Consider the following 24318-nt stretch of genomic DNA (forward strand, 5'->3'; position numbering starts at 1 on the left):
AACAGATAATAAAATGGCAAGGTGACAGGATAAACAGCAGAACCATATCCCCATCTATAAAGGCCAGGTAAAATGGTACATGATTTGACTGAGGTAAGGTCATTTAGGGAGAAATGACAAAAATATATTTATGAAACAAATAATCAGTCATTATAAGAAAAAGAAACTTGGAAGTAATATTTTTTTCAATGTCTTTTGTGAAGTCTTCTGTTTAACATTCGAAATTCTGGGCATTATTAAGAAGGATACTAACAAAATAAATATCTTTTACTTTGACGTTTTCAATGAATTTTGGAATGGCAGTCCATACCTCAGTTAGGCCCTAAAATAATCATTTTACAAGTGTATGCAACGTAAAAGCAGACTAGTACAATTAACCCTCACTATAACAAACTGGAAGAATTTCCGTTGGTTATTTCTCAATTGGAAAATAATTTTAAATGTTTAAATCCAGACTATTAAACAATATTTTAATTATACTAGTATATTGGCACAGCTCACTTAATATTAATTACATTTCTACTAGTCTAATGTATTAAGGTAAAACTGCTGTACTATATCCAAACTTAAGAGTATGATAATTCTAATGTAAACACAGTGACTGCAGTTGATAGCACTGCATTGTATAACCAAAATTTGTTAAGAGAATATAACTTAAATGTTCTCACGAAAGAAAGAGAAAGAAAGAAAGAAAGGAAGGAAGGAAGAAAGAAAGAAAGAAAGGAAGGAAGGAAGGAAGGAAGAAAAAAAGAGGGAGGGGAAGGGAGGGAGGGGGAGGGGAGGGGAGAGAAGGGGAGGGGAGAGGAGGAAGGAAGGAAAGAAAGGTAAACATAGTGATGGATGCGTTAATTAACTTGATAGAGGGAATCCTTTCACCTTGCATATGTATACACATAGTACCCTTTAAATATCTTACGATTTTGTCAATTATGCCTCAATCAAGCTGGAAAAAAAAAAGAGTCTGGTGACGCCAATAGGGCTGAAAAGTTGATTACTGGGCACTCCATTACTAAATGTGTGAATGTTGCCGTTTACTGTATATATGGAAAGCAAATAGTAAATTACACTTTTCTTCAATTGTTAGAACCAGGTTTCACACATGTGCAAATATTTTCATATTAAAAAAGCCACTGACAACTCTTGGGTTCAGTATGTATTTATAAATCATGGTATAATGAAAATATGCAAACTACAGAAACAGATACATGAGTTTGTTTGTTTTTTTTTAATACCACAATGAAGGATTAATAAGAAGTTCTTGCCAGGGTTCTTCATCCAGAAAGTCTTTCTGCTGCTGTTGTATCTATAACATTAGCAACATTACAAAGGTACACACACAGGAGACTAGCTACTGTAAAAACTTATATGCAAAATTTTCATTTATTTACTCACTCATTCACCCATGTATGCAACCATCCATCCAATATACCTCATGAAACACTTTCACTGTGTTCCAATGACTTAATTTTTGAAATAGCCAGGAGAAGTTTTGACCAAGCTCATATAAGGCCACTATGTTCTTCTGGAATGCCATGTTAAATACACAAAAAAATGCAGTCTAGCAGGAAGTTTTTAAACTAATAACTCAAGCAAACTTTTTGCCTAACAGACATTCTTTGAACAATCTTTTAAGGTCAGACAGAAATAATGAAATCTACTCGAGGAAAACTTCAAGCACTGTGTATCTATTCTATACAGAAGCTAGAGATAAGTGGAAAAGTATGTGGGGAGACAGATCAACCTTTATGGCCACACTTTGCTCATTCTTTTAACAAAGTGATGAAACTAAATATAAATGACAGTGGGGAATATTTAGTAGTAAACAAGTTAGAGCCTCTGAAAACCTTTTTTAAGCATTTGCAATGGAAATAAAATTAAAGCAATATGAAAAATCAAAATAACTATTCATATATTGGGACATGTTAAGCCATCCATGGTCTAAAATTGCTTCTTAATGAGATCACACATACTACAAAAGATCTACAGAACAAAACTTACACAAATGTAAATGTTGGCAACATTGGAGTGAGACGGGTTTGAACTCTGGCTTGTCCCATTTACTGGCATTTAGCATTTCAGTCTTGGTTTCATTACCTGGAAAATACAGACACTACCTAATCTGTAGTTTATCTGTGAGTATCTAACATACAGCAGTCAGAGAAAACAGTTCATGACACTGTTAAATAATACATAAAAGTTCAATGTTACATAAATGTAATACATACTGTAAGGTGGAAGCAGGAAAAAAAAACCAAAAGGAAAAATGCTGACCCAAACTCTGAGATAAAAGGTAGGGAGGGGAGAGTTACTCCTTCCTCCCTTTAAACAGTGCTCTAAGAACACTATTCTTTGTGGAGTTTAAAAGTACAGGGTAAAGAACATCACTGTTGATAAAAAGTCTTTGGAAATGAACTATAAATCACACTGAAGATTTTAATGTCTGTTCTTTATAATCAATAAATCTGAACCAGATTTACAGTACTCATTTCAGGGCCCAGAAAACAAAACAAACAAATTAGAAAATAAAACAACAACTCAATAAGAGTTTTTAGAACCTAATTTTTTTTTTAAGTATAGAAATAATTTTGTGGGCCTTCTCTTCATGCTACTGCTAATATCTACGATCTAAGATTGAAGGGAAAAACCTAAGTAATGACAGTACTGCAAATGCATTTGACTAAATTACAAACCCTACAGTACACTGAATATATATATATATATATATATATATATATATATATATATATATACATATATATATTAGCATGTTGGATTTAAAATTGGAAAAACTGATCCCAGTATTATAGTATAGGATTTTAAGAATTATAGTCCTTTTACTAAGTAAGTAACAAGGTCTTCATATTGCTCACATCCCATGACCACAATGCCTTTAAATGCAGAAATCAGTAACAAGAAAGATATTCTTACAGGCTTGAGGCAAAACAAAAACAAAACCAAAAATAAACAAAAGGACTTTAAAAAACTTCAGAAGTCACTGAAGAAATCACAACAGAAATCAGAAAATATTTATAAGAAAACATTAACAAAAACCATACATATCAAAACTTGTAGGATACAGCTAAAGCAATACTTAGTGGACATTTAATGGCCTTAAATGCTTACATTAGGAAAGATAAATGGCTGAAAATTAATGAGAAAGCATCTAAATTAAAGTTTTAAAAGTCAGCATAATATATAATGAATAAAGCAAAACAAAAAAGTAGAAGGAAGAAAATAATACAGATAGTTATGGAAAGAAATTAGGTAGGAAATAAGCAGCCAATAGTAAGTATCAATATACAGTAAGTCCCCTACATACGAACCTTCAAGTTGTGAACTTTCAAAGATGTGAACATGCATTCCATCAATGTCAGGTGTGAGTGAAATTGCAGCTTGCCCTCTGTCTCCTATTGCTGAGGATCCTTCAGCTCTACCATCTCCCACCTCCACTCCCTCCTGCAGTCAGTAACTCTTCTTGCCCGTTCACTCGATGCCAGCCCTTATATGCCAGCTGTTGTACTTGTACTACTGTACTTTTCAAGGCACTATACTGTAAGATTAAAAATGTTTTCTTTATTTTTTTGTTTGTTTTTTATGTATTATTTGTGTGAAAAGCATTATAATCCGATTACAGTACAGTACTATATAGCCGATTGTGTTAGTTGGGTACCTAGGCTAACTTTGTTGGACTTACAAACAAATTGGACTCATGAACACACTCTTGGAACGGAACTCCTTCGTATGTAGGGGACTCACTGTACCCAAAAGCTAGTTCTTCAAAAGATGAACAAAATTGATAATGCCATTACAGGGTTAATCATGAATAACATGAGAAGCATAAATTTAAAAGTTAAATATGAACAATGGAATATAACAAATAATGCATATGATTAAACAGATAAGAGAATATTAAGAACAATTTTATGCCAATAAATTTGAAAACATAAATGACACAGATGAACCCCCCAAAAATCCAATAAATTATCTAAAGAACAAACTAGAATCCTAAATATATTTCAGCCACTAAAGTAATTATATCAAAAGTTAAAATTTTTCTCACAAGAAAACAACAGTTCTGATGGGTTACAGGTAAATTTCACTACGCATTCAAGAAACAAAATTGTAATCTTATACAAACACTTCCAGAGAATAAAAAAAAAAAAAGGTTAAACTCATCAACTAATTTTACAAAAAGACAATTATAGAACAGTCTTGCTTTATGAATAGAGATGCAAAATGCCCAAAGTAAACATTTTAAAATCTAATCCAGTATTGAATAAAAAAGATATTACAACATGACTAAGTTGGTTTTATAACAGGAATGCCAAGTTGGCTTAATTTGGGAAATCGCTTAAATGTAATTTAATTTAACATTTGCATTAACAGATTAAAGGAGAAAAATCATATAATCATCTCAATAAATGCATTTAATGTAACTTAGTATTTGTGCATGATAAAAACTTTTAATACTAGGAACAGAAGAGGACTTCAAAAATCTAATAAAAGGCATCCACAAGAAAAAGTCATGCTTAAAGGTGATGTGGAAAGCATTCTTTTTAAGATCAGCAACATTACAAGCATGTCCATTACCATCAGCACTATAGATTCTAGCCCTCATATATGAAGCCAAAGAGAAGAAATAACAGGTATAAGGTTTGGAGAGGAACAAACAAAAGTTTCATTATTTGCTGAGAATGATTATTTTAAAAATACCCCAAGAGTGTACAAATAAATTATTAGAATGAAAAAGAGTGTTTAGTAAGCTTTCTGGATGAATAACAAACATACAAAAGACAAATGACAAACTGATCATGAAATTTCCACAGAAGAACTTCATGACAAGATTTATACTATCTGCTATCAAGACTTATTTTAAAGGTGTAGCAATTAAGGCAAGGATTAGATTACTTGATCAATGGAACACAATGGTGAGTCCAGAAGTTGACCTATTCATATATTAAAACATAACTTAAGGCCAATTTGATATTGAAAATCAATGGTAAAGGAGAATCTATTCAAGAGACAATCCTGGAACTCTTAACCACAGAGAAAAAAAATAAAATTATATCCTTATCTCAAATTCTACACAGAAATCAAATTCAAGTGCAAGTGGGCACAAAGACCTAAATGTGAAAGACAAAACTTTAAAATAAAAAGAAGTTATAGAAGAATTTATTAAACATGATACAAAAAGAACTAAGAACTTCTGCTCATCAAAGCACCATAAAAATAAATTGCAAACAGGAGAAGATATTTGCAACATACCAACAGAGGATTAGTATCCAGACACATAAATAATTCCTAAGGTGACAAAATGGAATCACAAATGTACTATATACATATGAAAATATACTTATCATCAGTAATTTGAGAAATGCAAATTAAAACTATGAGATGACATTTCACACCTACCAGATGGCAAAACTTTGAAAAAAAAAAGTGGGAGGTGGGCAATACTAAGGGTCAGAGAAACAGCAGAGCAATGGAAACTCATTCCCTGGTGATGGAAGTATAAATTGATACAATGATTTTAGAAAACAGACTGAGCTTATCTTGTAAAAGTTGAACATATATACATAGACTGTGATCCTTCAATTCTTATGTAAACCTACCTAGAGTAGTACTTCTCAAATTATCCATTGTGAACAATCAGTTGTATTTTTTAAAATTTCCAATCTATCACAGATCAGATCAATACTATGTAAAATACAATAAAAATGCATTATGAGGTAACTGGTCATGTACTTGGATGTTGCAGCTGTGAAAGTTTCTAAACATTCTCAACTTCTGGACTTGCTGTGTCACAGACTAGTGACAGTCTGCAGATCAGTACTGGTCCGTGGAACTTTTTAAAGAGCATTATGTTAGAGCAGTGTTAACCAAGAGAATTTTCAGTGATAATGGAAATGTGTATCTGAGCTTGAAAGACTGAAATCACAGTGTGTTCTGATCACAATGGAATGTAATAAGATAATCAACAGCAGAAGAAAATTTCATAAGTATGTGGAAATTAAACAACATACTTCTAAACAATCAATAGGTCAAAAAAGAAGTCACAAGAAAAATTAGAAAATACCTTAATATAAGTGAAAATGAAAACACAACATATGAAAACTTATGGTATGCAGTGAAAGCAGTGTTAAGAGGAAAATTTATACCTGTAAATGCCCACATCAAAAAAGAAAAAAGATCTCAAATCAATAACATAATCTTCACCTTAAGAGACTAGAAAAAGAGTAAACTAAACCCAAAGCAAGAAGAAAGTAATAAAGATTAAAGCAGAAATAAAGCATAAAGAATAGGAAAAATAAAAGAGAAACACTGATAAAATCAAAAGTTGGTTCTCTTAAAAGATAACAAAACTGACAAACTTTTAGCTAGACTGACCTAGTAAAAAAGAGAGAAGACTAAAATTACTAAAATCAGGAATGAAAACAGGGACATTCTATTGACTTTATACAAATAAAAAGAATTGTAAGAGAATACTATGAACAGTTGTATGCCAAACAAATTAGATAACCAAAACAAAATGACAAATTCCTAGAAACACACAAATAACCAAAACTGACTAAGAAGAAACAGAAAATCTGAATATACCGAGAACAAGTAAAAAGATTAAATCAATAATCAAAAAATTTCTAATATAAAAGTCCAGGACTAGATGGCATCACTGGTGAATTCTATCAAACTTTATAGAAAAATTAACACCAATTCTTCTCAAATGTTTCCAAAAAACAAGAGGAAAGAATACTTCCTAACTCATTCTATGAGACCACTATTCCCTGATACCAAGGCCAAATAGAGAAATCACAAGAAAACTACAGACCGATATCTCCAATGAATATAAATACAATTATCAACAAATACTAAAAATCAAATCCAGCAGCATCTAAATGGATTACACATGATACCCAAGTGGGATTTATCCTAGGAGTGCATGGTTGGTTCAACATTTGAAAATTAATCAATGTGAAACAGTAACATATTAATAGAACAAAGAAAAAAATACGATCATTGCAATAGATGAAAATTCTATGGCTAACGCTTAACCAAAGATTTCTAGGAATTTCTAGTGCTATCCAAATTCCTCCCTTGGCTCAAAGGAAAGGTTAAGAATGGCTGACTCCATGCGATATTCCACAAAATCCACATGATTTTTAGTTTCTAGAGAGCTACGGTGCTGTCCAATTTTTGGGTGCTGTCCATCAAACCACAGTCTAGTTGGTCAATCTACCTCATGTGTTTCCAGAAACTTTCAGCAACCACCGGAAATTTCTTCTTTCTTACTGTCTCCCTACAACATGGACAATTTTACTTTTGCTGCTGACACCATCTCTCAGATACTAACATCACTAATGAACTCCCATTCCTTTGCTCCTCCTACCTCACCCACCCTTTGACCCAGTGTTTAGTGCTCACTGTTTCAGAGGACTGGCAGTGTTTGCTTAGATTAGGCAAGACTTCATGCCTGATGAGTGGACCACCCCAGCACCCCAGGCTGAGACAGGGCAATTTTTCAGAGACTTCTCTCATACTCAAACTAAAGAATTTATCACTTCTCTTCTCTAGAGGAACAAAGTTGTAACTTTAGGCCCTCTGGGGTACTTTTCAAACACAGAGTTTCACCTGAGAAGATTCAGTTCCCTGCATGTTTTTTACTCCCATCCTTTTCTCTCTTAGAGGTTTTTCTACCATTTGTCTTTCTCTGAATGAGTTATGTTACCTTTTCCTTCCTTTTGAATATGCTCTTCCTTTTCCCTGAAAAGCCTCACTCCTCTCCATCCTCCAACTCTAAACCAGCAAACTGGTTCATTCTTCAAGTCACAGTCTTCCTTGATAAACACTTTCCTAATGCCCCCAAAGACATCTGGGTGCTTCTTCTCTCAGTTTTTTTTTTTATTATAACCAACCCCTAAAGCATTTTCCAGGTTATTAATTATTGATTCTCAAAATGTAGTAGGATATAGTGCATGTATTCATAAATTATAAATTCTTCAAGGGCAGAGGTTGTGCCTTACTCATCTTTGTAATTCCAGCACCTAATAAACAGAGAGCACTCAATAAATCACTTCTTAAATAAGTAAGTTTTTTAAAAAGGCCTATCAGGAGACACAACATAGTTAACATTTATGGAGTCCTGATGAGACCTTCTTATGGACCAGGCACTGTGCCAACAGCTTTGTATGCATTCTCTCTGAATCTTCTAAAATCCCTGCGGGATAGGTAGAGTTAATAACCCCTTTTTACGAATGGTAAAATGATGCTTAGCAAAACTAAGTATTTCAGGATTTGAACTCAAATTCTGATCTCCAAAGTTCATGTTCCTACCCACTTTACATTTCAAAGGGAAAGGATATAACAAATTGATATGAGGATTGTTTCAAGAGAGCATATGTAAACATTTAAGTTGGGTGTTATCTATGGTATCTTAGTAGAGGCTGCTTTGTAAGGCTAAGATAACCATATGCATGAAATCTTACAAACAATGGTTTCTCTACTTTTGCTGCTTCTGTACCTCATGCCTTAGTACATGCTGTTCTCAGTCTACCAAGCCCTTACCATCTTACCCATCTGTAGAATTCCAATTCATATTTTAAAACTTTGCTAGGGCATCACTTTGGACTTGAGGTTTTTCTGCCAAAGGAGACATTCTCCTAAGGGGTTTCTGTTCCTCACAATTACTTTATTAATATATATTTGTAGACTATATTATATTTACTTACATGTCTATCTTCCTTGTTCATGCTGAACTTTTTCAAAAGCAGAGTCCGTGTCTTACTCATCTTCACACTCCTAGTGCTTGTGTAGCAAAAAGCCGTGCATGTATCAAGGTGCTTAGTAAAAATATTGGCTAATTGAATTTGTTTCCCAGTTGGGCCTCCTGTAGGTTTTGAGGTATTACCTGCCTCTAATCCTGGCCAAGCAGGATGTGAAAAACATCCAGACCTGACATTGCCCATGTTCCTTCCTTTTCAGAACTTCCTCTTTCTCCACACAAAATGTATTCTATTCCTTTTGGTTGCAGGGCCCTTATTTCAATCCAGGTCTGTCTGACTCTCTGCAAAGCCTATGTTCTTAATGACTACAATATACCCAGGACATGCGTCTGTTATGACTTGGGCTAGATTTGAAAGTACAAATAAAAACAAAGCAAACACCTCATAATCTTGAGGGTAGATAGACACTAAAAGTAGGGATAATTACCTTACAAGATGATAAAAGATAAATGTGTATGCCATCAACTTAGAGGGAGCAAATTAATTCTGCTTGAGAAGGGTTAGGATGATATGATAGGAAGTGACATCTGAGTTTGGACTTGTAGTAAAACTATGTCCTTTTGGGTTGTGAGGGAGGGGAGCAGCAAGGCAAAAGGCATTGTACAGAAGACAGCACTTGTGTAAAGGCAAAGGGACTTGAAGAAGCACCACATAACCTTGGAGTGGAAGCAATTGGGTGAGCTGCAAGAAAAGAAATAAGAGGAGAAGTAATGGGAGATGAGGCTGGAGGTCTAAGGTGAAGTAAATAGTGAAGATAAAGGGCTTATGAGCCAGACTGAAAATAAGATTTTACATAAGCCAAAATGAAAGGGTACCTCTTACGGTTTTTATCAGGGTCATGACATAACTAGATTTATGTTTGGGAACTAACTTCAGTAAAAGATAGAATATGGACTAGTGTAGAGAAAGCTAGAGGCAAATTAATTAACTAAAGAGACTATATAATACTATCGTTGCCTAGCCAATGAATGAGCTAAGGAAGCAGCAGTAGGCCTAACACAAAGATAGAACTGAAAAGACTTATGGATTAGAAAGGAGACAGATTCTATAGGATCTGGTGACTGCTTGACTATGGAGGAAAAGGAAGGGGTGGCAGAAGACTGTGACATTTCTAACTTGGGAAACTGGGGTGAACAGGGATGACAACATCCAAGAGAGTAAATATAAGCAGAAGAGAGGTCTGTGGGAGATATTTATAAGTTTAATTATATAAATGTGGATTTTGAAGGACCTCTGGGACATACCGTTAACCACTCACCCCAGGACTTAATCATATATTGTCAAATTAACATCATGTGTTTATGCAGACTTCTAAACTAACGATAAAACCTTTAAAGGTCTTGTATCTTACTTCTTTCACAACATCACTGGTATATAGAAAGCCTTCATTAAAACAACCACAAACCCTTGGTGAACTGATTTGATCTGTATGGACTATGACTGTATACGTAAATCAAGACATAGTTTTATTATCCATTCTAGGATTGAGGAGTAAAAGTCTTCATAACTTCTAAATTGCTATGTACAAAGAATCCTAACATACTTAATAGCATGAAGACAAGAGAGAAAGAAGAGAAATGACATCTTTTCTTTACATTTGCTAGTAGCTAGAGGACATTTTCCCCTATAACTCTTAATTTGCCTTTTATCTTGGAATAATTAGTCTCCAGGCTACTTGAGAAAGTGACCTAATCCAAGTTCAGTGTTTTATTCACCATTCCCAAGCACTATGGTATCAGATATTGCCTGTGCCCAATAATCTATGACCTTAGGAAGTTACACAAGTGGACCCTTACTTTAAATTTTTAAAAGAGGATAACAAAGCCTATCTTACAAATAAGGATTAAATGTTATATATAAAAATGTCTATACTATGTCTGGCACGTAATAAGCAAGTAAGTTAGTATCTTTCCTTCAAGTATCTTCATGAGTGAGAAGAATCTACATTAGCTTTTTTAAAAATATTGTTTTTAATATAAAGACTTTGGATATACAGTTGAGCCTTGAACAACATGGTTTGAACTGCACAGATCCACTTACATGTGGATTTTTTCCATAGTAAATACTACAGTACCACATGATCCACTGTTGGTTGAATCTGCAGATGCGGAACCGGGGATACAGAGGAACCACAGATATGGAGGGCTGATTATAAGTTACAGGTGGACTTCTGACTGCAGGGAGGGTCAGTGCCCCTAACAACCACGTTGTTCGAGGGTCAACCATATTTTAAAGTCATCTTCCAAGTTAGTAAAGCATAGTGGTTAAGAAATCAAGTACTGATATTAAACCTAGTTTAAAATTTACTAGTCATGTGACCTTGGTTGAGTTAGTTCACCTCAATACGTTTTCTCATCTATAAAACGGGAATAAAAATTGTACTTACTTTGAAGGTGACTGTGTGGAATAAATGACATAATGCAAATAAAATACATACTTCTTATGTACCAGTTAGCACGCTAATCAAAAAGTTAGCTATTACAACCATTATAATACATGTGTCAAATATGAAAATATAATGTAATTCTTACTGCAGAGATAAACTATACTATTTGTGTATATTATATTTTGTATACCATTTGCATGTGTGAACATACGTGTGTGTGCCCTTGAGGAACACATGAGGAGGAAGTCAAAGGGAACAAGAAACTGAATTCAATACACTGAAAAATATACCATAAAAAGAAGTACATTCTTTTTTTTTTTTTTGCGGTACGCGGGCCTCTCACTGTCGTGGCCTCTCCCGTTGCGGAGTACAGCCTCCGGACGTGCAGGCTCAGCGGCCATGGCTCACGGGCCCAGCTGCTCCGCGGCACGTGGGATCTTCCCGGACCGGGGCACGAACCCATGTCCCCTGCATCGGCAGGCGGACTCTCAACCACTGCGCCACCAGGAAAGCCCCAAGAAGTACATTCTTGTATGATAAATTTTTAGTCAGAAAAAAAGATGCAGTGACAAGATCACAAACTAAATTTTAAATCTTTGTGGAATAACTATCTAAATTGTTGTTTTTATGCAAGTTTGGATGATCACAGGAGACATGAAAAAATCTATAGGGTATTTTCATATATTTTCCAGAAACCTTAGAATAACAGATTTTTACATAATACTTACTGAACTAATTTTAATTTCCTTTTAAGAAAGCAATATACAGATGAACATTAATAGGACTTTTTATTTTACCAGTAATATAACAATAGTACAAGTATTATTCCCACACAGAAATGGTATTTCTCACTTACCCACTGATCACCTTATAATTACTTTTTTCCTCGTAGCAATAAAAAAGCCTTCAGTGAGTAATTCACATCATTTTACCTGATCTTCCCTGACTCTCAGCAACATGTTTAATGAGAAAGTTGACTAAAATATATGGTATAATTGTTGACTAGGGAATTTTTTCTTGTGTTTAAAGAAATGTCCTAAGAATACTGGACTCAAAACCTGTCTCTCAGCGTCATAGTACAAAAGTGTTTATGCATTAATACTAAATAGTTCAGCTACATGGGCGTACTAGCTCATTAATCCAGATGCAATAACTTAAAATAACAGCATGTCCCTATTAGTCTAAAGTTCAACCCTGAATTTATCTATGAAGGAAACCAGCAAAAATAAATTAAGACCTTAACAACATCTGGACAAAAATGTTTGGTCAAATTTTACATACTATTTTCAAGCAGTCTTTAAACTGTTTTAGCAGCATAATTTATACACCACCACTTAATATGTGCATTACAAATAAGGCTGATTCATTCAGATATAGAGATGACTCCTGGAGATAGTTCATAACACTATATACATTTATTTGAAGTACATTTATTTATGTATTTTAAAATAATTCTCTACGTCTCATTTTTCCAAAATTCACACTGGGTCCAACCTCAATTATTCTGGGATAGCAGTATTTTGAAGTAGCTACCATTGGAAATCCCAGTATGATGTCTATTAACCTCTTGAGTAACTGTAGATACATTTTTAGAGCAAATAAGTATATTTTACAAAGACTAGAAATAAGTTAAATTTATCTAAATTTGTACATCATATGTACCCACAGACCTAGGATCTAAAATGTTTCTTTCATAACATTTCTTTTAATTAAAATGATCAACCCAGCACAAATAACTGCATTTCTATATAATCCTGGTGCTCATTAACTCATTAACGTTAAAGGCATCTAGTTGATATTTTGTAGGTAGGTAAGAAATTAGTGGGTAACATATGGTAAGTCAAGTATCAATAACACTTAAAATCTTGTTTCTAGGCCAAGGCTAGAACTGGTAATAATACATAAAGCTCTAGAGCAGTGACTCTGAAACTTCAGTAGTGAACAGAAGACTCATGTGGAAATGCTTTTTAAAATGCAAATTTCAGAACCCAGGTCACTGGAAATTCTATTACAGTAGCTTTGGGGTATAGCCCAGTAGTCTGTGTTTTAAACAGGCAACTCAGGTGATTCTGATGCAAGTGGTTGAAGGGAGTTAATTATTAGTCTTCAGAAGGTCACAAACCCCGATACATAAAGAAAGTAATATAGAATTTTTCATAGACACCCTCACTCAAGAGAATAATGCTTTTATCAGACTCTCAAAGGGAGCCAAGACCCAAAAGAGGGTGAAAGCCATGTTGCCTTCAGAAGCCCTAAAGTCCCAGTAAAAAAATCCCTTTTCAGCAACTGGATTCCCATAACTTGTAAGACTTCTTTTAGCATTACTAGTCTGGTCTCCTTTGCCTTTTTCAGCTGTAGAGGCAGGCACCTTGCAATTTTTTTTTTTTAAATAAAATTACCAAATGCTAGTATGGAAACTTTATCAACATCACTGTTTTCTTTCCAAGAGATTATGAGATCTGCAACTCTACTTGTTACTGCTTTTTTTCCTCTCCTTTTTTTTTTCCTGAATTTGTTGAAATAAATTTTATTTTACTATTAGTGTTGATTTTAGAGGAACTGTACAGCTTTAAAAAAATGTAATAGATCTTGATAATGTAAAATTTTTTAAATTGTCCTTTTTTTAAGGCTAATCTAAATATCTTTAGATATCCAAGGGCATTATTTAAAATAAAAAAAAATAAATAAAAAGGGCCTTTGGCCTTTTACTTGAAGGTCTCTATAGCTTACTTACAGCTGTGAGAAACATTTTAGCTGTAAGTTATAAACCTCTTTCTTCTTCATAGAGGCATATGCTCCTCATCAGTCATAAAAAGGAAGATGCAACTTTAAATTGTTATATAGGCACTAAAAATAAGTGATAGGAAAAGGAAGGGTAGAGATGTACAATCACTGAACTCTTAGTGCAGCAGCACTTTTTTCATGAGGATGCTTAATTATTCTAATGACTATTATGTAGAAAAGAAAGAAAAAAGCATGCTTTTTCTGAACCCTAGTATCATCCACTTAATAGCTCTTATTATAATAGCATTTACTATTTATATCCACATACAGTCTTATAAAACAGAAATTCTATTAAAGCAAGAATACTATATGCTAATCACTTATTGGCAACTAAACTGCTCACCTGAGGCTTAGTAGCTAAATAGTACTTTTGTACATATCCTATTTATCTGTTCCCAATGAAAGGTAAGCAGCAAACCAGGAAGGCAGCAATCCCCCTTAGGTTGCAGAGCTTTTCTATCCCTGTCACTCCCAGAGTAAAATACTGGCTCAAGACACATTTAACTTGCTAAAAAACTACATTATGCTGTGAGAAGATTTCAATATGTATGTTTCCACGTTAAGTTCTTCATCTCTAACTATTTAAGGAGAAAGTCCATTCCCCTTAAGAAATGTCAAGTTACAAGCCACTAGGTATTAAAAGTTTTTTTGTTTATGCTTTTGGAGAGAGGGAGGGTAGAGAGAAAGCAGAAGAAAGACAGTGGAGACACGGTAGAATCTTCTGCCACAGTAATCAATTTCTACAACAAAATATGTGTAACTTACTTGCTTTAGAATAACTGGGTGGCATTATGTATGACGTGCATGAGTGTGCACGTGTGTGCTGGGACAAGGGGGAGCGCTGTTAATACCTGGTTCTCATCCTTCTCCCTAAGAAAGACCTTTATGATGGCAAGGTGGTGGCTCTTCTGGAGGTCCATTTCAAGGTACTTCAAGACATGAATGGCTATATAATCGATTATTTTTAAACATTACTTTCCTGAAACTTCAAAACTCACTTCAATTTCACCTGACTAGTCAGAAGGTCCCTATCCAAATTCTTCCCTGGGTTGAGCCAGGATGAGTGTTCTCAGTTATCTCGCTCTAGTCTCAGAGAGCTCTAGTCTCAACTAGAGTTGAGGATCCAGAAGCCATCCTCACAGGAATTCATCACTCTAGTGTCACACCCAAAACAAGTTATTGAGTCCAGATTCTGCAGTGTCATCAGTGCTCCAGCACCCTGTGAACCTGACATTTAAGGATCTCTCAAGAGCAAGACATGAGAATTTGAAGACAGCAGATCTTAGCTCTAGAACAATAATTCTTAATACTGGCTGCACTTTAGTATCATCTGAGGAACTTTTAAAAATAACAATACTAGGGTCCCCACTTTCAGAGATTCTTATTTAAATGTTAGAGGTTGGCCTTGGATGATTTCAATGTGCATTCACTAGAACTATCTTAGACCAAGAAGAAAGAGTATATGAAAGTATTGCTTTAATACGCCAACTTGTTAAGGATGGGGTAAACAATTAATAAACTAATGTATGTATATATGACAAAGATTACATTGTATGTGTTACCAAAACTGACATTAGAGTTTGTACAAATAAAATAGAAAAAACTGTATTTAAAAAAACCCCTATTATTATTGTTGTTGTTGTTTACAGCAATAATCTATCGTATTTTCCTAATTATAATGAATTTCAACAATGATTATGGATACCATTAAATATATATCAGGGCTTCCCTGGTGGCGCAGTGGTTGAGAGTCTGCCTGCCGATGCAGGGGACACGGGTTCGTGCCCCGGTCCGGGAAGATCCCACATGCCAAGGAGCGGCTGGGCCCGTGAGCCATGGCCGCTGGGCCTGCGCGTCTGGAGCCTGTGCTCCACAACGGGAGAGGCCACACAGTGAGAGGACCGCGTACCACAAACAAAACAAAACAAAAACAAAAACAAAAAAACATAAAATTAACTGTGTTAGTTTTATTTAATTAGATGACAGACTTGCAGAAACAGAGGATCATTAAGCTAGATATTTAACTCTGTACATACACTATATGCTCAGATTTGATGGACATGAACTTTCCTATCAGTAGGGTGCTCTGATTAAATATCAAACTAGACAATAGCCCAGTATTACAGACCATTGAATTCCCTTGTACTAAAAGAGTAGCAACAGCACGTGCCTAAACTAAGTATCAAATATTTTGAAACATAACTGACAGGCCAGTACTCTAGCTCAATTGATACTCACATAATAATGTCTTTTTTACAATATAAAACTCCTTACTCCATATATTATTTTCATATAGACTCTACAAACTAATTTCAAAGACAATAAAATTACACAATATACAATAGTAACTTACCTGATAAAATGAATATATTCAGAAGTTAGATGCAAATGGAGTTTCTATATGCAGAACACTTTTTCATTAGTTTTTGATTAAAATTTCAGAAATGCTTTATCCTCATTTCTGATTACTATTCAAGCAGCAGTGGCTTCTGACATTTCAGCACTGAGTTTCCTTGTGTTTCTCTTAGCCAAGGGTAGGAAATGATTTTTTAAACACTTCAGTACATTAGAAGAGCTTTCTATTTAAAGGAATTCTTCAGTGAAACCTTTTCACCGTTTACTTTACAGCCTTTGTATGTTCAATTTTTCATGTAACAAATTTCTTAAAATCTGGCACAACAATGAAGTGAAAATAGTATGTATCCCTAAGAGACAAAACCACAGATATATACCAGAAAAATAGTAAAGCTTAAAACAAACAGAAGACATTATACCCTAACTATAAATAATGTATAAATATGTAGTGAGATACTCAAAGAAAAAAAATTTTTCTTATAAAGTATGTCCATATCACCATATTATATCTGGAAGAATGATACAGTATTATTTCTGAGATGACAGATCTAAGGTTGTAAAGCAGAATATGCATTTTTAACTCCCAGTTATTATTTTTGTCTGTAATCTGTCACACCATCTTTCTCCTTTGCCATATGCATTGTAGATGGGATGTTTCCTGTTGTTACTATGTCTAGCTTTGCAGGCTCAACTTTCAAACAGTTTATTTACTTCTCAAACGGTGATCCTGTAATTGTGCTTTGTTGTCCCTAAGTCAAAGTAAGTTACTAGAATGTGTACCTAGTTTTCCTATTTAATATCCTTTAAAAAAAACACAAAAAACAAAATTCAAACTATTTGTTAACTTAACGGAATTAAACAGTAACACAAAGTGAAATACAAAAATTATAATGGAAACGAAGATGGAATCATATAACTTTCTTACAAATCCTTATATCTATTAGTTTAGTCAAAACATTATATGTGATTGGAATACCCTTTAATAATTTATCACAAAGTATTTTCTTATCAGACATAACCAGAATTAGTCTATAGCAACAGGATTTCAAACCAGTGTTAGATCAAAACCATCCCAGAAAAACTTGTGCCTTTAATCTGCCATCATCCCCTGCTTTTCTCTTTTTTTTCCAGCAACAAGTATGCTGTAGCTAAGTAAATTCGAGATAATTAAAGGAAACAACTTTCTTCACTGAGAAAAAGAAACATACACCCCTGAAAAGTTCTAATAGGCAAGAGCTTCAGGAACCATGGCACCAACATAGATGTCTTCCAGGGGCACAGAGCTCCCTTCTAAAAATTTTGTACAAATATGGACTTAGCAAAAATGAAAGATCATTCAGTAAATGTTAAAGGAGAACAAAAAGAAATTTTTAAAAATTCAAATAAAATTAAAACACATGGAGAAATAAGTTTAAAAAGTACAATTCCTCACAGTATATTAACTATATTCAAGTCAAAGTAGCTGGTCCAAATTTCTAGGCACTTTGTCTTATTTTCTTCTCTTTCCACTTCCTGCTTTAACCCAAGTGGCAAATATAAGTATACTAGGAGGCAGGGGACCTTGGTCTTAAATATACCACTTGCTATATGACCTTGGATAAATCATTTACCTTTTCTGGGTCTCTATTTCCTCATCAATAAAATTAAGAGGTTGAAAATTACATGTATTTATTATTATTACCTAGAAAGGTCTGTCTTACAACTCAACTTATATCTCCTTTCTCTAGCTACCTGAAAGAACTGTTCTTTGTATAGCTGATCACTCTTAAGCTCCATGATCCCTACCTGTCTTATTTATTGCTGAATATCTGGCTCACAGCAAGTAGTTGAACATGTGTAGAACAAACTGAATGAATATTTATGCATCTCTATACCACTATGAAAAACCTGAGATTCTTCTTGTGTCCTAGGACTCTCTTTACCTAACTGCATCTATAATATGAACACACAGACAATAATGTACATCTTTTCTCTCTTTGAAAAAAATTCCTGCTTATGAAAATATTACTATTTTCTTGAGTGAGGATTTGATGTCCCTTAGCAGCTGATGGTAGTCTTAATAATATTCTAAAGTGTCCACAACATTCTCATTTAAAGAGAATAATCCTTTTCATAAGCCATAACTTTAAAAAAGATTATTTAAAACATAACGATATTTTTTTCTAGAAACTTAAAGTGGTTTAATCACATCAGGACTTACAAAATAATTTAAATTTTCAAACTGGGTTATTAGGTGATTAGGATCCCCCTGAGTCTATGCCCCTAATAATTGGCAGAATGAATATATGAAAACACCAGAGAGAGAGAGAGAGAAAGAGAGAGAGAGAGAGAGAGGGAGGGAGGGAGGGAGAGAGAGAGAGAGAGATGGAGAGAGCAAACATTCTGCAAAACTTGTTTAAAATTTAAACATTACTCCATGCGGAAAATAGTACGGACACTGTGCCTTTGAGTCAATACCTTGCTATTTTAAACACATAAAGAGTTATCTTTATTCAGTTTTCTATAATAAAAGTTGCATTTACATGGAAGTCCCCATAAAGGTTTGCAAACTATTAGACTAAAACACTAAATTTTAAGTTTTTTAGTTTTTAAAGAGAAAATTCATAATAAATTATTTTACATAAAATACCTCCTAAGCAACTATTAGACAGTCTTCTATTACTTATCTGTCTAAGCAACCATTTACAATTCTCTCTTAAAGAGATGGTTTTGAGTTTTCTGGTCATCACCATTTATTATTTTCTGGATCCCAACCAAACTGTTCATCACTTTCTTAAATTGATGAATTATAGACACTATGCAATATTCTAAACGAGAAAAAACAAACATCTATTTAAAATGTCTTTCTAAAAATCAGAAACTGTTCTTATCATCCTAATGCTTTTCAAAAGTTCATTGTACAATAATTTATTCTTTGAAACTTGGAATCACTTTTCACAGAAACTAAGTAAGAATGATGGTTAAGTTTTTTGGGTGGCTCAGAAAAGCACACTGAAGCGATAGTACTACAGTACTCCCTGATACTACGAGAAACAGGAGAGAAGTTTTCCACCTAGCTCATCAAACAGGGGTGGGGAGGGTGGGGGGATGGGGTGGAGGGGAAGCCAGTTGATAACTAAAAAAAGATACTCAACTGTTACATGTCCTGAGGGATACATAGGCCACCACTTAGCTTTAATTAGTCTAATCCCAGGTAAGACAGTTTTTTTTCATACCATCTTTCCATTGAATCAACCTTAAGTAAGAGGACACATCCAAAGGAGACACAAGCCAATGAAAGTTTTGATGAACAAAATAATATACCTTTAACATTTAGTTTGCCAACTAATAAGCCTGTTGTTTGAATAGAGATGTGTGGCTCAACGTACTGGCACATGGAATATTCTGAATTCTAATTTTAGTCTTTCTACTGACTTTAAATACTGCCATGCTTTAAAAGGTCCTAAACTTTCTTTATGTCTCAGTTTCTTTATGGGAAACAGTAGGGATTTTTTTCCCTCTATCTCTCAATGATAAGATTAAGAAGTAAAAAATAATGTAAAGAATTTGTCAAATAAAAATGCTACATAAGAGTCTCATACACTTTTCAAGGAACTGTAAATTAAACTGAATTTGTTTTATTCTGCCAAATGAAAAATCACCAAATTAGACTCTTACCAAAACCTATTAGTCACCATTAAAAAGAATGAAATAATGCCATTTACAGCAACATGGATGGACCTAGAGAATGTCATACTAAGTCAGTCAGACAGAGAAAGAGAAATATTGTATGATAGTGCTTATATGTGATACAAATGAACTTATTTACAAAACAGAAACAGACTCACAGACTTGAACAAACTTAATTTAAGGTTACGGGGTGGGGGGGTGGGGGGGTGGGGGGGAAGGGAATGGGGGAGGGATAGGGAGTTTGGGATTGACACGTACACACTACTATATTTAAAATGGATAACCAACAAGGACCTACAGAATAGCATAAGGAACTTTGCTCAATATTAAGTAACAACCTAATTGGGAAAAGAATTTGAGGGCTTCCCTGGTGGCACAGTGGTTGAGAGTCTGCCTGCCGATGCAGGGACACAGGTTCGTGCCCCAGTCGGGGAAGATCCCACATGCCAAGGAGCGGCTAGGCCCGTGAGCCATGGCCGCTGAGCCTGCACGTCCAGAGCCTGTGCTCCACAACGGGAGAGGCCACAACAGTGAGAGGCCCACATACCGCCAAAAAAAAAAAAAAAAAAAAAAGAATTTGAAAAAGAATAGATATATGTATATGTATAACTGAATAACTTTGTTGTACACCTGAAACTAACACAACATTGTTAATCAACTATACTCCAATATAAAATAAAACGTTTAAAAAATATTAGTCACAATTTTTTCTATATTACAATATACAAATAATACATATAATCACTATTAACAGTTAACACTTTTATGGCACTCAGTAAATTCGAGGCATTTTTAAAAGTGAGATTTTATATATATATATATATATATATATATATTCAAATCTCTACCACTTAACTATGTGCCATTCTGTGCCTCAATTTCCTCATCAGTAAAACATGTGTAATAATTGTGCCCACCTCAGAGTGGTCTAGAGTCCAGGCTCTTAACCTTTTTGCAATATTGCCTGTTTAATATGGGGTAATTAAGACCAAAAAAAAGGAAATAATTTAATACTACTTCACTTACTAAGAATTACCAAAAGCACAGCTTAAACTATCAGTAGAATACCTACATTAATGAAGTGTGACCATTTATTCAAATTTCTCTAATATCTGAGTTCAACAACATTTATAGGTGCCCATTTTATTAGCAAAGTACAGAATAGCAAAAAGATGGAGTAAATCAAGCCCTCATCTGTAGAATTTCAGGAAAGTCTTAATAGTAGTTTTAGGAGTAACAGATTATTTTATTTTTTTAAAAAGGTAAACAATTTAAAAATTTAATGTATATATAATTGTACAAAGATTCTAAAACATGATTACTAATAGAAGAAGCAGAGAAGGAAAAGGAAGCCAAGTTTTAGTAAATGTCCACAACATGCTAGGAATTCATATGCACTCAGTACTCTATCATTTAATAGTCACAACTCTGTGAGAAATGCATCACTATACTAATTTTACAGATAAACTAAAGTTCAGAACCATAACAGCTCACCAAAGGTTGAATACTACAGTAGTCAGTATATACAGCCCGTGTTTAAACCTAGGCATGTCTCTGAAACTATAAAGGTTGTTCCCTATTTATAAAAAGAGTATAATGGTTACCACTGATCATCTGTGAATGTAGTGGTTAGAAGAGTATAGAAACATACTATTAAGTTCAACATTTAATTTTAAGGATAAATTTCATAACCTTTCTTTCCCAAAGTCGTAGGATTTTAACAACAGAAAATGGTATTTGTCTCACTTTTACATTCTTAACAGAAGTTCTTGCACAGGTGCATACAAGCTGTGAGGAAATACTTCCTTAAGTGTGTTCCTCGGAATGTTTTTTCTGGTTGTTAAGATTAAATAAGATAATGTATGTAAAATGCTTAGCACGGTGAGTGGCACAAAGTAAGCACTCAATAAATGTGAGTGATTACTACTGCAGTAAAACAATCCTATTCAGCATTCTTCAATCATGTTTTCTAAACTTTGAAGAAGAAACCTTCCTGGAGGTAGAGGGATCATGCCTACTAACTTATCACAGAACTAGGGATCTCTGGAATATACTTTGACAGACAGACAAGTAGAAAGCTGTAAAACAGAGGGAACACATCAATCATGGAATAATTCCCAAGTGATTCTTCAATTCTGTTTAGAAGGTATGATGACCTCTTAGAGTTATTAGTTACATTTAGTGAACTGTCTTTTCAAACACTAATGAGCTTCCCAAATACTTATGGTCTATGAATCATCAGTAGTTTACTAGACACTGTAGTAAAATAAAGCAATGCTAGTGATACTGTCTCATTTAGAATGTTTTATAAATAAGTAAAAAAGCAAATACATAAGTAAATAAATAAACACTAAAATCAATTCTGTAGTTCTTAATTTTAGGTGTTAATCTTTTAAAAGTCATACCTGAGAATGCCACAAAGTTCAAGATCACCTGATGAAGGATGATGCATTGGCAGAATTCATCAACCAAGAGTAATGTGATGCACCCTGTCTATTCAGCAAATGCTTGCATATATTTTGCCTTTTTCTTATAATTTAACACATTTTGTGATATTTTGGTCTTAATAAAATTCAAGTAATTTATCCATCATTTTATAATGTTCTTAATACTCGGGGCATTTCTTGAAGTTTTAATTATTAATTAGATTGTTTATTAATATAGACAAACATGTGCAAAGAGGCTTAAAATGTACAAGAAATGAAAATATCCTATTGACAATGTTCTAAGTTAAATGGAAAATAAGAATCAAAAGTTAAATTTCTTTAACTTTGTCTTTAAAAGTACTACTCCAAGGGAGGTACATCAATATTTTCAAGGCTAACATAGAGGCCTGAAATAGTTAACGTAACTTAGTAATTTATAATTGCTTCTGAGTGTATGAATTACTCTAAAAAAACCCAAAATAAAGTTGGCATTGTATTGTTACCATTTTGCAATTCTACTTTTCTTAAAAGAAGTTAAAAAAATTTTGTGTTCCAATACGTTGACACAAATATGTCAAGATTGGAACAATTTGTGAATGTGATGTCTTCTACTTTCTCTGTCTTGGTACGCTCCAGACATGACACTGTTTCATATCCAGGTGCCAGTTGAGGGTCCTCTCAAGCTGTCCAACTGAATGTGACAATCATTTTCTATGATTTCTTACAGCAGCCTGGTATACTTGCAGACATATTCTTTTTCTTCATTATTCAAACGTAGTCAATCACACCCAGGACATTCTCTTGAGCACATACAGACATCAATTTAATCCCCTTTTTTGCTTTTCTTTTCTAACTTCCACCTAGGTATGTTTAGGGCACAACGTTATATTCACTACTTTCCATTGTTATCTGTGTTAAAGGGGTTTTAGGAGACCTGACCACTACAACAATGATTCTACGGGAGAAAGCGTTATGAGTTTTAAACTGAAATAAAAATGGACTCCTTAACAACCCTTTTATAAGTACAGCTGACTCTTGAAAACAGGGGTTTGAACCACATGGGTCCACTTATACACAGATTTTCTTCAATAGTAAATACTACAGTACTACACGATCTGCGATTGGTTGAATCCTCCCATATGGAGGAACCGCGGATAATAAGACCAACTATAAATTATACTCAGGTTTTTGACTGCTTGAAGGGTTGGCATCCCTAACCCCAAGCTGTTCAAGGGTCAACTGCGGTAGTAAGCTTTTGTGTTGAGTATAAAGAATATTAGTCTAAATTTAAATAGTAACCCTAAGGCTAAGAAAATCTTGGCCTACAACATACTGCAATTTGGCTCCTACATAACTCCTTAGCATCACTTCTTACCATGCACTCTCTAGTTCTTAGCTTCTGTCACTCTGACCTTCATTTAATATTAGGTACTATGCTCCCCATCCCCCCATCAGGACCTTTGTACATACTGTTCCTTCCTTCCACAAAACTTTTTTCTCTCTCTTGATCAAGTTAACTCAAATTCATCAAAATTTCAGCTAACTAAACACTTTCTCAAAACAAAACAAAAGCTTCCCTTGGTCCCACTAACTGATTAATTATCCTTCTAAAAGGCCTCATATTAAATACCATGTACCTCTCTACAGCAAATGAAACAGTTTCAACTTGCATTTATTTATGTGATTATTTGATTACTATCCTTCCCTATTTCTAGGACTTCAGTTTAGAAGAGCAAGATCCATGTCTATTTTTCCTCACGATTCCAGTGAGCACATAACAGGTGTCAACCTACATTTGTTGAAGGAAGACATCGACTAACTACTGATTTAAAAAAAAAAAAAAAGATAAAACACCAAGTCAATGACCCCTACATAGATTTAAAAGAGAATATTTCATGACTTTTTGGATGAAACAAAATAC

At 34.1% G+C, this 24318-nt stretch overlaps 1 protein-coding gene across 15 annotated transcripts in view; it reads right to left on the reverse strand.

Moving 5' to 3' along the window:
* Positions 1-24318, reverse strand: part of MBD5 (methyl-CpG binding domain protein 5) — a 417388-nt gene that overhangs the window by 383642 nt on the left and 9428 nt on the right. For 2 of the 15 annotated variants that reach the window (XM_081241898.1, XM_081241897.1), the window contains exon 2: positions 1999-2094. The exons of 12 other annotated variants lie outside the window; for them this stretch is intronic. The gene's annotated coding sequence lies outside the window, so the exon portion shown is untranslated. Of the gene's footprint in view, positions 1-1998; positions 2095-8723; positions 9151-24318 lie in introns of those variants that run through there. One more of the 15 variants, XM_081241889.1, reaches the window with a different exon arrangement.

This window comes from Mesoplodon bidens (genome assembly GCF_964165515.1).
Source record: "Mesoplodon bidens genome assembly, chromosome: 8".
Classification (NCBI taxonomy): domain Eukaryota; kingdom Metazoa; phylum Chordata; class Mammalia; order Artiodactyla; family Ziphiidae; genus Mesoplodon; species Mesoplodon bidens.